Consider the following 12,416-nt stretch of genomic DNA (forward strand, 5'->3'; position numbering starts at 1 on the left):
GCCCAACATTTGGAAGCCGGGAGGGATGGAGTTGCCTCCTGACACCAGTGGGGTTTCGGTCGGGTCTCGCCCAGCAGCCAGCAATCAATGCTCAACCCCTGTGCCAACCGACTCCAGCTTCAAGTTGCTTCTGGCTGGTGGTGTTTGTTCACTTTGTGATGGACAGAATTTGGGAAAATTCAAGCCTAAAACCCTCTGCAGTCTCAGCTGGAGGCTGCGGGGCTTTCATCCCCAGCCTTTGCCAAATCAATGCAGCAGCAGACAAACCTACCAGCCCTCCATGGAGCTGCCCTTGATCCCGGCGAGCGTGGAGAAGGAAAAAGTGTATTTTAAAAAGATACAGGTTCACAAGGGCTAACCATAATTCACTGCATGCCTGGCAGGCAGGTACAAGAGGCCGGCATGGAGAAAAGCATCTTCCATGGGCTTTGAACTCGAGGGGGACTCAGTTTCTTCCCAGTTTTTGGCTGAAGTTTTTGGGGAGAGCACCGCTCATCTGCAAAATAGCCCTGGCTAGGGAAGTGGCAGTGGTTACCACCAGGCGCCGTGTGGCCATTGTCAGTGGTGATTAATGAGACATCTGAGCTGTCACTCAGCAATGCGATGAGTCTGTAAGCAAACAAGATATATTAGGGGAAAATGCTTGTGGGAGAAGAAAAGGGCTGGGCTGTTAACTCCAAACCTCACAGACCCTGCGGGGAAACTCCCATTGGTGTCTGATTGTTCAGACAGGGAGTATCCAGTCCCCAGATGGATGTCATCTTGACTAGCATCCCTCCCAAGCACCATTTTGCTCCCGATTTCTGAGGAGATTTGTCTTGCAGGGGTCCTGCAGGTACTGTCAAGAGAGGGAGGCAGGAGCTGGTCCCACCTGCCTGAGGAGAGCAACTTCATGTCAGTCAGAGCTGGGATCTTACTTCCAAATGCCTCTTTCTTGAACAAAAGCAGAAATCATCCACTCGATCTTCAAACAGCAGTTCAAAGCCTTTACATTGTTCTCAAGATTAATTAGCAGCTAAATAATAATCCAGGATAAGTCTTATCAAGGCATAAGAACCACGGCACGGTCAGTCAGTGATGTGGGGGATCCAAAGCAGGAGAAAGCTTCATGTTCCTGGTTAAATCCAACATCTCTCAGGAAAATGCAGTCTATTCCCCTAACAAATAGCAGTGTCAGGAGTTAATCCTCACCAGAGGAACATTTCAAAGAAAAGCCACCTTGGGCAGAGGATCTGTTTGCTTTACGTGTGTTAACATGTGTATGCTCAGGCCGGAGAGCAGCAGAGCTCTGGTCACTGTTGGCCAACCCAAGCACCCACCAAGGCAATGTGTGGCTGACCCCGTAGAAGACAGGTTATGGGTGGCACAGAGCTGATGGTCGAGCACGTCCTGGGGCAGAAGGCTCAGGAGAGAGACGCATGCATAGCCTGAGGATGGCCATTAAATACATGGACACCATGTCAGACCTGGGACATCCTCAAATGCAAACAGTGGCAAGGAGAGAAGAGGCTCCGGAGGTTCCCTGCAATTCCCATCCCGTTCTTACACGTCATGGCTGGGCACTGAGCCCACGGACCTCCCATGGCCCAGGACGGCTGGCTGCCTTGCTCCGGACTCCCCCCTGGCACTGATGTCCCGCTCCAGTGGCCATCACTGCAGGATGCAGGGTGCTCCCCAGGCCACGGGTGAAAGCCTCGCAGCCCTGCCAGTCCAGGGGTGCCATTCCTTTACTTCCAACTCCCCTTTTCCCAGGCACCTCCAAACTCTAGGAAGAAAAAATAAATAAATAATCAGCTGCAGCAAGCTGGCTGCACCAGAACATTTATTTCATATAATGCATCATTTATTTTCAATTATCGCGGTACTTTCCCCCTGCCTTCCTCCCTCCCTCCCCACACACTTGGCAGATTGCTGGTGGAAAGTTTGCAGAGTTGCAAAAGAGCCGTGGCAGGAGCAGTGGCTCTGGCACAAGGCAACGGGACAGACGTGATGGGGACAGTGCTGGCACCTCTAACAGCAGCATGGGCTGGGAGGAGGATGGCAGCCTGGCAGGAGAGAGGTAAGGACAGACACCTCGGGGCTGTGGGTCAGACAAGGAGAGATGTCCTGGCTGTCAGCTCACCTCCAAAACAAGGCGCTGAAGGAGGTGACAGCAGCAAAGCAGAGACAGTGACAGGGACACTGCAGGGGAGGGCACAGAGAGGGATGAGAGCAGTGCTATGGGCCTCTTCTCCCTCTAGACACAGTTTCACCCTCTCAGCCCCAAGCACCAGCTCTTCTCTCACTTTCTCTCTCCTCCGGGGACCGGATCCAGGCTGCAACCTGCTCTCGAAGCCTTGGCGAGCCAGAGCTTGGGGATGGAGCCAAGTCAACCTCCGGCTGGCAGGAGATAGCCAGACCAGGCCTCTCAGATGCAGCTTGAGATGTGGTTTCCACAGCTGATGGTTGAAAAATCCAAGCTCACCCCAAGTCCCTGCATAGCCAGGAGACCTCCAAGGGCTGCAGAGTGACTCTGGGCAGGACCAGAGTTGCTGTGGCTGGGGTGCTTGTGCAACACCCACCACGTCCCGCAGCATCCTGCTCCCACGAGGGAGCCCAGGCACGAAGGTGCAGCACTTGCTGTCTTTACCCTGTACTTGCACCCCAAACAGCATTTTTATTCCCAGGTCTCTCTCAGTCAAAGCCATTTGAAGATCTCTGACATATCATGAAGGATTTTCTAATGGGGTTCAGCAGACTTTAAGATTTATATCAAAAAGCCCCAATTTATTGAATTAATGCTGCAGAGCAAAACCATGGCTGCTTAACAACTGGAGTATCAGTATTTTACAGCAACATAACTAATAAGGCCATTAATACAAACTGGGCTCACTCCTGACATTTATATCACTGTAAATCTCTCTCAGCACTGGAATTATTTATGCTATCCCAGGCACTCGAGAAGTGCTGTCGTCCTTTATCAGGCTGAAAGATTTAAGCCAAGAGACGACGAATATAAACGTAATAAAAAAAAAAAAGGAGCTTGAGAAGAGCTGGGACAGGTCCCCCATGCAAACATGGGGCTGCCCCTTGCTTTTCAACAGGGATGGGACCAGGGGGGACCTGCACCCCAGCCACGTCCCTTGAGACCAAACCTACCCAACATACCTGGCTGCAGCTCCCCGTGTGCACCAGGTTCGCCCTGAGCAAGGAAAACTTGGATGATTTTAAGCAGGGATCACGGGTGCAGCCAGTCCCCTTCTCCCTGACATCCCCTCCAGAGGAGATTTCCGAGCACAGCCCTGAGCCTGGGGCAGCCAGGATGGCTGAAAGCTGCACAGGGTGAGAAAGGCTTAAACCTCCCCCCCCCAAAAAACCATCCCCAGCACTAACCAAGCACCTGGGAAACTGCAAATAGGAAGGAGATCAGGGCTGGGGGGTGGAAGAGGAGAGGAGCCTGACAGACCTCACTGAGTACTAATTATTTCTGGCATTATCTGCACAGACAGATAAGGTTTTCATTAATAGACTTGAAGAAGGGGGGGTGGACAAAGAAACAGCAACAGCTAAGTGCCAGGCGAGAGCTGCAAATGAACCACAACCACCAGCGAAATGCAATCAGGCACAGGGAGCAATTAGGGGCCCAGCTAGCAGCAGTGGCAGCATGGGGGACATGGGGGACAGTAATTAGCTGCCAAGCCTGTCCCTGCTCGGCTTTGTTTTGCAGGCTGCCTCATAATTCACAACATGTTGGAAATGAAATCGTTAGTAGTCTTTCATAGGCAAGGCCTTATTAAACCCACTATCTGCACTTATTTAATTGAAAGAAGATAAACCCAGCCCAGCGTGGGAAGCAAGGTGAGGGAGATGCATCACCTCCTTTTGCCTTGCTGCAAAATAAATGCAGGGGGTGCATGTGTACATGGGGGACAGGGGGTTGCAGGGGCTCTAGAACCATATAGATTTATATCTATATGAAGGAACCCCAAGAAGAAGGAGGATGGGGGAAAGCCCTTAGTTTGCAGGGGGTGTCACTCAGGCCAGGGGTTCTGGGGCAGGATTATGCAGGAGCATGGTCTGACCAGCTTTGTGCTGGCTGGGCAGATGGATGGAAGATGGAAGGCTGGGGGGGGTGGGGTGGCTGAGAAGGGACCCCAAGGAGCTGCAGCAATTAGCAGAAGCAGGCAGGTCCCCATGGCAACGGGGTGGTCCAGCCCTTTCCACCCTCACCCCAAAGGTCAGCGGCAGCACAGGGGCTGCTGCTGCCTGTGGCGGGAGGGTGGTGGTGAGTGACCCGGGGTCCCTCACCCCAGCAGCCCTCGGGCTGTGCCACATGAGACACAGGTTCTGGCTGACATGGGGACTCCCACAGCAGCTTCATCGTGGTTCTGCTTCAATTCAGATTGATTCAAACCAGAGATCATTTTTCCCGTGCCCCAAGGGAGGTGAAGACGCTTGGTCGACCCAAAAGAGTATATTGTAGCAAATAGTTAAAATCAGGATAAAACAAACCCCTTTCAACCTCTCTGAATGATGCATCCGTCCCAAACAGCCACCCCTGGGTGACTGGTGACCCCACGCAGCAGCCCCCCAGCCCCCCTCTCCATCTCTCCCCCAACGCCTGCGGATGCACAGGGTGACATTTCCATCAGCCACGTCACTCTCCCCGGGAGTCTCGCTGCTCCGGCTCCCTCCCTGGGTAGCTGTTCTCTTTGATTGCTGTTGAAAGGAGATAGCATCCTACCTGGTGGGGAGATTTCCAGCCCTCCTGTGAGAGCCCTTTGCTTTCCGAGAAGCTGGAGCTCCAGGGCCTCTAGCAAACTTTATTCACAGAGGGGGAAAATGGAGAGAGATTGGAAAGGTGGAGAGAGAATTGTTTTTTCCGTTTTATTAGAGCTGAGTCTTTAAAGGGCTCTCCTTAAACTGCGGCATTGCAAAAGAAGTGAGAGCCAAGCCGAGGTAAAGGGATGATATTTCTTCAGGCAGGGTGAGGTACCATCTTGGTAAATATTTAATTAGGAGTCAAACTGCTAGACCAAGGAGTTTTGCCTGTGGAGATTTATCGGACACAAACATCATCTATTTGAAAAAGTAAGCAGCTCATCAGGAAGTATTTCTTTCTGCTTGAGCCTGAATCCACACGTAGTTATTTAAAGCCAGAGTAATCTGATGAATCTTTTCATGCCACTCCAGTGCAGAGAGGAGATGGGCTCAGGGACTGGGGAAGGTTTGGCCCCTCGCTCTGCACCAGCCAGGGAAGGTGCTATTAAGCCCTGTCCTCGTAACAGGAAGCATTTCCTCTCCTCCTTGCCTTCCTCCCCTCCAGGATTGAGGGAATATCGATACAAACAGCGAAAGCCCTGAGGTCCCACCCATGTCCCCTCCTGGGCATGAGGTGGGTGTCTGGGGCTTTGCTCCAGGTGCAGATTTCCTGCCTCCCCCTCTATCTCACCCCACCAGACACACCCCAGACCCTGCCAAGGAGAACAGGACACACACAAACCCCACTTCAGAAGGCAAACTTGCACTGAAGCCTACCCAAGACAGGATTTGGTCACAGCAATGGTGCTAGTGATGCATGACTACAGGTCCTCTCCGGCCTTGCAGGACTCTTCCACACATCCATCAGCTCTGGAGAGCCCAGATATGGGCGTCCATGGCCACATCCGTCTCCCATCCAGCTTGTAGGCACCACGGGATGGAAGGGTCTAAAATCCTCTTTGCTTCCTTCAATGAATTGACCCCAAGATGGGGAGGTTTGTTTGGAAATCTCCCCGTGCTGGCATGGGAACAGCATCAGGCTTCACAAGGGCATCAAAAATGGTCCATCAATAGCTCAGGATCCCAGCAAACACAGCTCAAAGTCCTGTTAGGAGAGGGAAATGTTGGCTCTTTATACACCCACAGACATTAAGCTTGCAAGTCAAGCCTATATTTAAGAAATCACTAACACGTAAGGAGCTAAAACCCCGGTGTATGATTGATGGTAAACGGAGAGCTGCTCTACATCAAGCTGAGTTTGAGCATGTCCTCCAGTGCCCCCAACATGTTTGCAGTGCAGCTCAACTCGTGTCCAATATGGGAAGGACAGAAAGGATTTATCCCATAGTCCATTCCTCCCTTATACTGCCCGCGCTGGCACCAGTTAGAGCCACCTCTCCGATTCCCATCTAACATCGCAGGGAATTGACAGCATCTCCTTTCTGTCCATCTTTTCCCCTCTCGGTCACTCAAGCAGAGGGAAGGTTTCATCATTTTCTTCAAGGTGATAAAGTGCTGCTTCTGCAGCGCTTCTTGTCCAGAGCAACTCACGTGCCACAGACTCATCCAGATCTAATGAGAACGGCAGCAGCCAGAGCAGCTTTGCTTTCAGGTTTCCCCCTTCCTCTGTTGTGCCCCAAGGTGCCCAGTCCCCTGTACAAGCCACACCGTGTCCTTGGTACTCTCCTAGCCCTCAGCCAGGTAAAGCCAGCTTTGAACCAAATAGAGTTTGGCCCCAAGTTAAGATTAAAAAAAGAAAACCTGAAAATCATCTAATTGAGAAAAAGGGTTGAAAGGCCAAGCTCCTCACCACTCTGGCTACTTTGCTCTCAGCAGAAGAGCAGGCAAACTCTGGGCTCCTTAATGAAGAATTGCAGCACACCGTGGATGCAGCAGGCAGAGTGCTGTCAGCTGTGGCTGCCGTTCCAATTCAAGCAGCACAGCTCCGTTCCGCCAGTGCTGCCAGCCGACATTCACTGCCCTGTGGCCAGCGAGCATGCAGGGCATGGACAGGAGCTGCTCAGGGTCTGCATGGGATGCAGACCTGCTCCACCACTGCCTCTGGGTCTGTGCCACCCCATTGCCTTTGCTTTGCAGAGCTCTCCCACAACCCTGGAAGCTTGGGGACATCCTGTCATTCAGCGCTGCAAGAGGACCAAGGCTGCGATGGCCAGTAAGAGGCCAGGATGAGACTCCCAGGGAAGGGAGGTCAGTCCAGCCCCGGCACAACAATACATGGGGTAAGTTCATGTTGTGTTGTGCAAGACTGCTGAGGGGGGAAAAAAAAATCCCATCCCCTACCCTTCTAGGATCTCCTTTCTCATACCTTATTGCCCAGCTTCTCCGTAAGCCAAATACAACCTTTCTCCAAGATCTTCCTGGTAACAGCAGTGACTTGCCCTGCTTGGCTGTAATTAGCTGCAAAAAAACCACAAAAATTGCCTGGCTGAAGAACATTTAAGGACCAAAAAAAAAAAAATGGAACTGAGCTGCAAGAAAGCAAGCAAAATCCATCATGGCTAATTATTTGCTCTTAATTGTCAAAAAAAGATGGATTGATGAAAGGAGTTGGTAAGCAGCACGGTAGCAGGAGTGTTCTCGAAGGCAAGCACTGTAGTAGGATCCAAAAGCAAGACTTTTCATAATCCATGGGCTGTTAATTATCTAAACACAGGTCCCTTGGAGCTGCCTGAGTGAAGATTAATTAGTTTTTGAAATAATAGCTAAATTGATACTGAGAAGGAGTTTAAGTTCCAAAATAATGGCTGAAAATTAGCCAGCCTGTTTCTCCATTTCTCTTTGCCATGTTCAGGAGGACATTTGTCTCTGTTGCTTTTTCAGAAAAGGGCCATTAATCAAATCAGCAGATGGTCCTTCCCAACCCTCTGATGTTGCAGAAAGACAAAAGGGAGGAGGAGGAGGCAATCACCCACAAGTGTTAGGAAAAAAAAATCCCCAAACCCAGTGATTAGGAACTCCAGAGACCGTCACCCCAGAGAGGGCTGGATCTGTTCAACTGCAGTAACTCTCCTGGAGATGAGGAACGTCTCCTGTGACAAGCAGGCACCTACAGGAAAGGGATTTGTCTGTTTTTAAAATAAATTACCTGCACTAATCCCAAATACTGGGATTTATGTCTCCTGGTTCACCCAAGTTTGATGTCTAAGTTGTCACCACCTGCCAAAGCTTTCACCCATGAGTGGGCCACATGCGTGTAGGAGTCGTTCCTGCATATCCCAGAGGTGTGTGCATGCTGGCTTGTCCCTCCGCGGTAGTGCTCACCTCTCCCACCCGGCTGCATATTTCACAGGAGATGTAGGAACATCTCTGTGTAGAGATATCTCCATGTAGGGACATCTCCTGTCAGCACTGGTGACAGCTCTGCTGTCACATGTGGCTGAGACCATCCGAGGGGCTCAGGAGCTATCAGAGGTACACGCACACAGAGCGCAACGGCACACATTTTGTTCCCTTGGGAAAATCAGCCAGTGGGAGCCTCGGCTCCTCCGAGCAGCCCCCAGTGCTCCCTGCCTGCCCAGGCAGCTGATCCTGCCTTGGGGATGATGGTGTTGACCATTGTTGCAGGCAGGCGAGCAGCTCTGAGCACAGAGCCTGCAAAAACCCCTCCCAGCAGGAACCCACGCAGGTGGGACCCCGCTGCCGAAGGGACCCTGCCTTGGGTGACAGGGCGCTCTGGGGAGGCAGTTCCGTGTCACAGCCAAGCGAAGGTGCAGGCAGCTGAAGGCTGCCCCATCAATCACATCAGCCTCCGCTCACAGAGCCCCTTTTCTTGAAAGAGTGTCTGCTCCATCTCATATGCACAGCTGACATGCGTGAAACCCTTTGCAGAGTTTATTGATGTACGTTACCTTGGATTTTATGGCATAATAAATAACGAGGGAGAGGCAGACACCCAGCCCCTCAACGCCATCTGCACTGCATCACCCACCCTTTGTGGCTTTCCAAACCAGGACTGCAGACAGCAGCGTCTTCCCGGGGATGTCATGACTCAAACAACCCGCTAGCAATGCGTGTCCAAGGGACAGAAGGTCATGCTCCCAGGCGGGGAGGCCAGGACCTTGTTCCCTTTCCTATTCAGCAGCCTTTAGTAAACAGGCATCACCAGCTACCAACCAAAAACGTCCTTCCGAGCTGCTTGTTATCTTTGGCATCAAACAGCCAGAGCCAAACGAGGGGCGTGCTGGCCCGGTGTAGGGTGGTTCTTCTCCAACGTCTGCTGGAGCCGCAGTTCAAGGCTCAGACCCTCTCCATGAAGGTGACAGCCGTGCCCCTTGCAATACAGACATGCAGCAGCCTCCTGCAGACCAGTGCCCCGCTCCGACCTCGGAGCAGAGGCTGCTGGCAGGCACATCCACTCTCACTTCACAGCGCTTGCCAGCAGGATTGGACCTCAGCGGTTTGCTACGCTACAGAGGAGGCTTGGGAGCCACTCGAAGGAGAGATCCGATTAGATAAGAGGGAGCAGACAACAGGCCTGTAGCAGAGGGAAGCCACTCCATCTCTGGGAGGCTCAGTTTATCGGTGCAGGTCTCAGGCAGCACCGAGTACCTACCACTGTGCCAGCCAGCGAGCAGCAAACATCTCATTAGTAACGGTGGGGCTCCTGCTGCTCCGCCAGCCTGCATTGAACCAGCTCCCAACAGGGAATGATATTGCCCCCTGGCAGCAGATCAAAGGCAAGGCAGGGAGAGGGAGGGAGAACAAACCTGTGGGTGCTGGTCCAGCATCATCCTCAGCTCCTGGAGCACACGGGCTTTGGGCTGTGTAACCTTGTGGTCTCGTCCCGATGCAATGCCTTAGCTAGATTAATTGCTCCCACCATGGGCAAGAGAAGTCAAGTGGATGCCGTCTCCTTGGCCATTACTCTGATTTTTCATCCTTTGCCTACTGTGAATAAAAAAAATGACAGCGAGAGTGGCAGCCCCCCAGCCCAGCATCCATTGTCACCATGCAAACACCCAGAACGGGGCGAGGAGCACCCATCGCTCGCTGTGCCCTTCACTCTCCAACAAGCCACTGATTTATCTCCAGGTTCCGGAAAGAAGCGTGGCTCGCCAGCAATCCTTAAGCAAAATAGAGGTACTTCTGCCTTGAGGAAGGGCCAGGTCCTGTGCAGAGCCTGGTGGTGCTCCCTTCTCCTGCAGAGAGGCAGTTCTTGGCTTGGGTGTTGTCAGAATTGCTTCTGACACAGGTTTGCTTGGATTCAGCTCATTGCCAGAATCACACACCCTCAGCTGGGAAGATAACTCTATTGCCAGGTTTTGGGGTGTCTCCACTAAAAACAGAAGTGAGGGGAGCACCAGGGCCCAAGGGAAGAGCTACGTTTCAGGAGGCGTTACAGAGGTGGCTTGCAGAAGCTTTGGATACACAGCATCCACACCACCTCCTCCCTCCTCCGGCCAGGCACCACGGCCCCTGGGAGGGCAAGCACAGCTTGCTGGGGAGCAGCTCCAGCTCCTGGGCAGGATGCTGAGGCTCTGCTTTGCTCAGACATCTCCATGCTTGGTGTTTTCACAGTGGGCTTTTTGACCCTCCAAGTTCTCCTGTCCAAGCCCTGGCTGTCTGCAAGCACAAACACCAGCTCTTCTGGGCTTTCCAGTCCAGCTAATGTGATGGGGTGAGCACACAGTCTCTATTCTAGATTCCCTTTTAGCTATTTCCCAGACCCAGGGGTGGAGATAGTTTTTCATCCCCTTTTACAAGGTGATTAAATGCTGTACTTGTAAAACACTTCATTCTGGGAAACAAATTACATAAAACACACTCAGTGGGATCTAATACAAACTGACACAATCAGCTAGCAGTGGGGACTCTGCTCCCAGGATTTGCTTTCTAAGGACTGCAAGAAGCTGCCTGGACAGCCTGCTGGCCCTCCCAGGAGAGGGTCTCCACCAGGCACAGCGCTGAGCTCCAGCTGATCCTGCTCTGTTGGGATCCTGGGGACCTTGGAGCCTGCCCCTCCTCTGGAGAGAGCTGGATGGCTGCACGCACAGCGCAGGCTTGTCTGGGGGAGGCTTGAGCATCACACAGAGCAGCTCTGGAGGTCCAGCAAATCTGGATCTCCCGATGTTGCTTATTTTAACACTCACGTGGGTTTTTTGGAGCTCTGCTGTTCCTACTAGCCATGCTGCAGCACTCACACCCCATGCTGGGAGAAGAGCATCTGGATGGACCTTCACTCATTGCCGTGTTTCCAAGCAGCTTCGGGGATGCTCTACCTGCTCACAGCCTTGACCAGTGCTTACCCCGCAAGAGGCAATGCTAACCAGGCAGCTTTCCATGCCTCGAACCACTAACGATGGGTAATGATGCCACTTGCCTGCGGACAGGCCACTCGTCATGGCAGGTGTCAGAAAAAGGAGCTCTTACTGCTGGACAGGCTCAAGGATGCTCCAGGGGAAAGCCCTGCAGGCAGGTAACGTGCTGGATTAGGACAGAAACCAACCCAACCTGGAGCCTGCCTTGGGTTGTTGAAAAAAGGAAGAAAAGAGAAATCAAGATTTCCTGCCCCCGATTTGCTGACTCAATAATGACTCAAGGGGCTAAATTTAGCTGTGGAAGCACTCAGCAGTGGGGTGAGCGGCTGTTGGCCTCTCCTTAACCTTATCATCAGACCTTTTAAGTAAACCCTTCACCAGCTCAGGAGAGATTCTGCTTGTGCTCCAAGGGGATTATAAACCGCCTTAGAAAGCTGGAATAAAGCACATGTACGTACAGAGGTACACACACAGCTTTCTGGTGGCGATGCGAGACCTGGGAGTGGAGAGACAGCACTCGAGTGCATCATGCTTGCTTGGTGGGTTGTCATAGCAACAGGGAATTTTAAAAGCAATTAGGTGTGGGTTCATCTGTATGACACGGGTGGATCTCAAAGAGCCCCAGCACTGCAGGCAGCCTGCCGGGGCCGCTGTGGCCAAGGGGCTCCTCTGGTTCAGAGACATGTGGTGGCACTGGCTAAACATCAGTGGGCAAACCCAAACTGGCTTTGCAAGCCAGGCAGGTGTGGGTAGGAGACAGTTCAACAGCTTGGCCTGGCCTAGGGAGAGGAGAGGCCCTGGAGGGAAACACAGAGCTGCGACCCAGGCCTGTATATCTACTAGGCTGCAACGAGGCAGAGTCGAAGACTTTCCGACCAAAGAAAAGTATAAATTTCTAAACAGCAACGATATCATCTGCAATACAGCTTGACCCAGCTGCAAGCTAAGCTAGCTCTGTGCTTTAATAAGATTCACTCCTGTAAGGTCAATCATTATATAGCCTCCCACAAAACCTTCATCGACCGTTGCCCAGAAAAGCCCAGCCTGGAGAGCAGCTCACATCCCAGATCGCTCAGGGTTCACGCTGAAGCAGCATGTGATCCAGAGAGCTGCTCCTCACTCCTCTCCAGCCCCAGGGCAGGAGCCAAGGGAGCCCTGAGCCACCCACATTTCCCCAGTGCTGCTGCTGGGACCCTTGGCCATGGCAGAAATGGAGACAGATTCACACACACTCACTGTCACATGGGCTGGAGGCATCAACCCTTCTCCACAGATAACAACAACACATGCTCTGCTTTTCCAATTCCAATAGCATTGCTAAGAGATTTTTTCTTTTCCTTTTTTTTTTTTTCATATGCTAAAAATCAGTTCCTCCTCCTCACTGCTAGAAATTCCTCC

At 52.2% G+C, this 12,416-nt stretch overlaps 1 long non-coding RNA gene across 1 annotated transcript; it reads right to left on the reverse strand.

Annotated features, from left to right (window-relative positions):
- Positions 1-1,166: 1,166 nt before the first annotated feature.
- Positions 1,167-9,641, reverse strand: LOC141931586 (uncharacterized). Its single transcript, XR_012625627.1, has 4 exons — positions 9,468-9,641; positions 7,067-7,158; positions 5,518-5,845; positions 1,167-1,765 (listed from the first exon to the last, which is right to left on the reverse strand). It is a non-coding gene; the product is annotated as an uncharacterized LOC141931586 (long non-coding RNA).
- Positions 9,642-12,416: the final 2,775 nt, after the last annotated feature.

The sequence above is a fragment of the Strix aluco genome, chromosome 18 (assembly GCF_031877795.1).
Source record: "Strix aluco isolate bStrAlu1 chromosome 18, bStrAlu1.hap1, whole genome shotgun sequence".
NCBI lineage: Eukaryota > Metazoa > Chordata > Aves > Strigiformes > Strigidae > Strix > Strix aluco.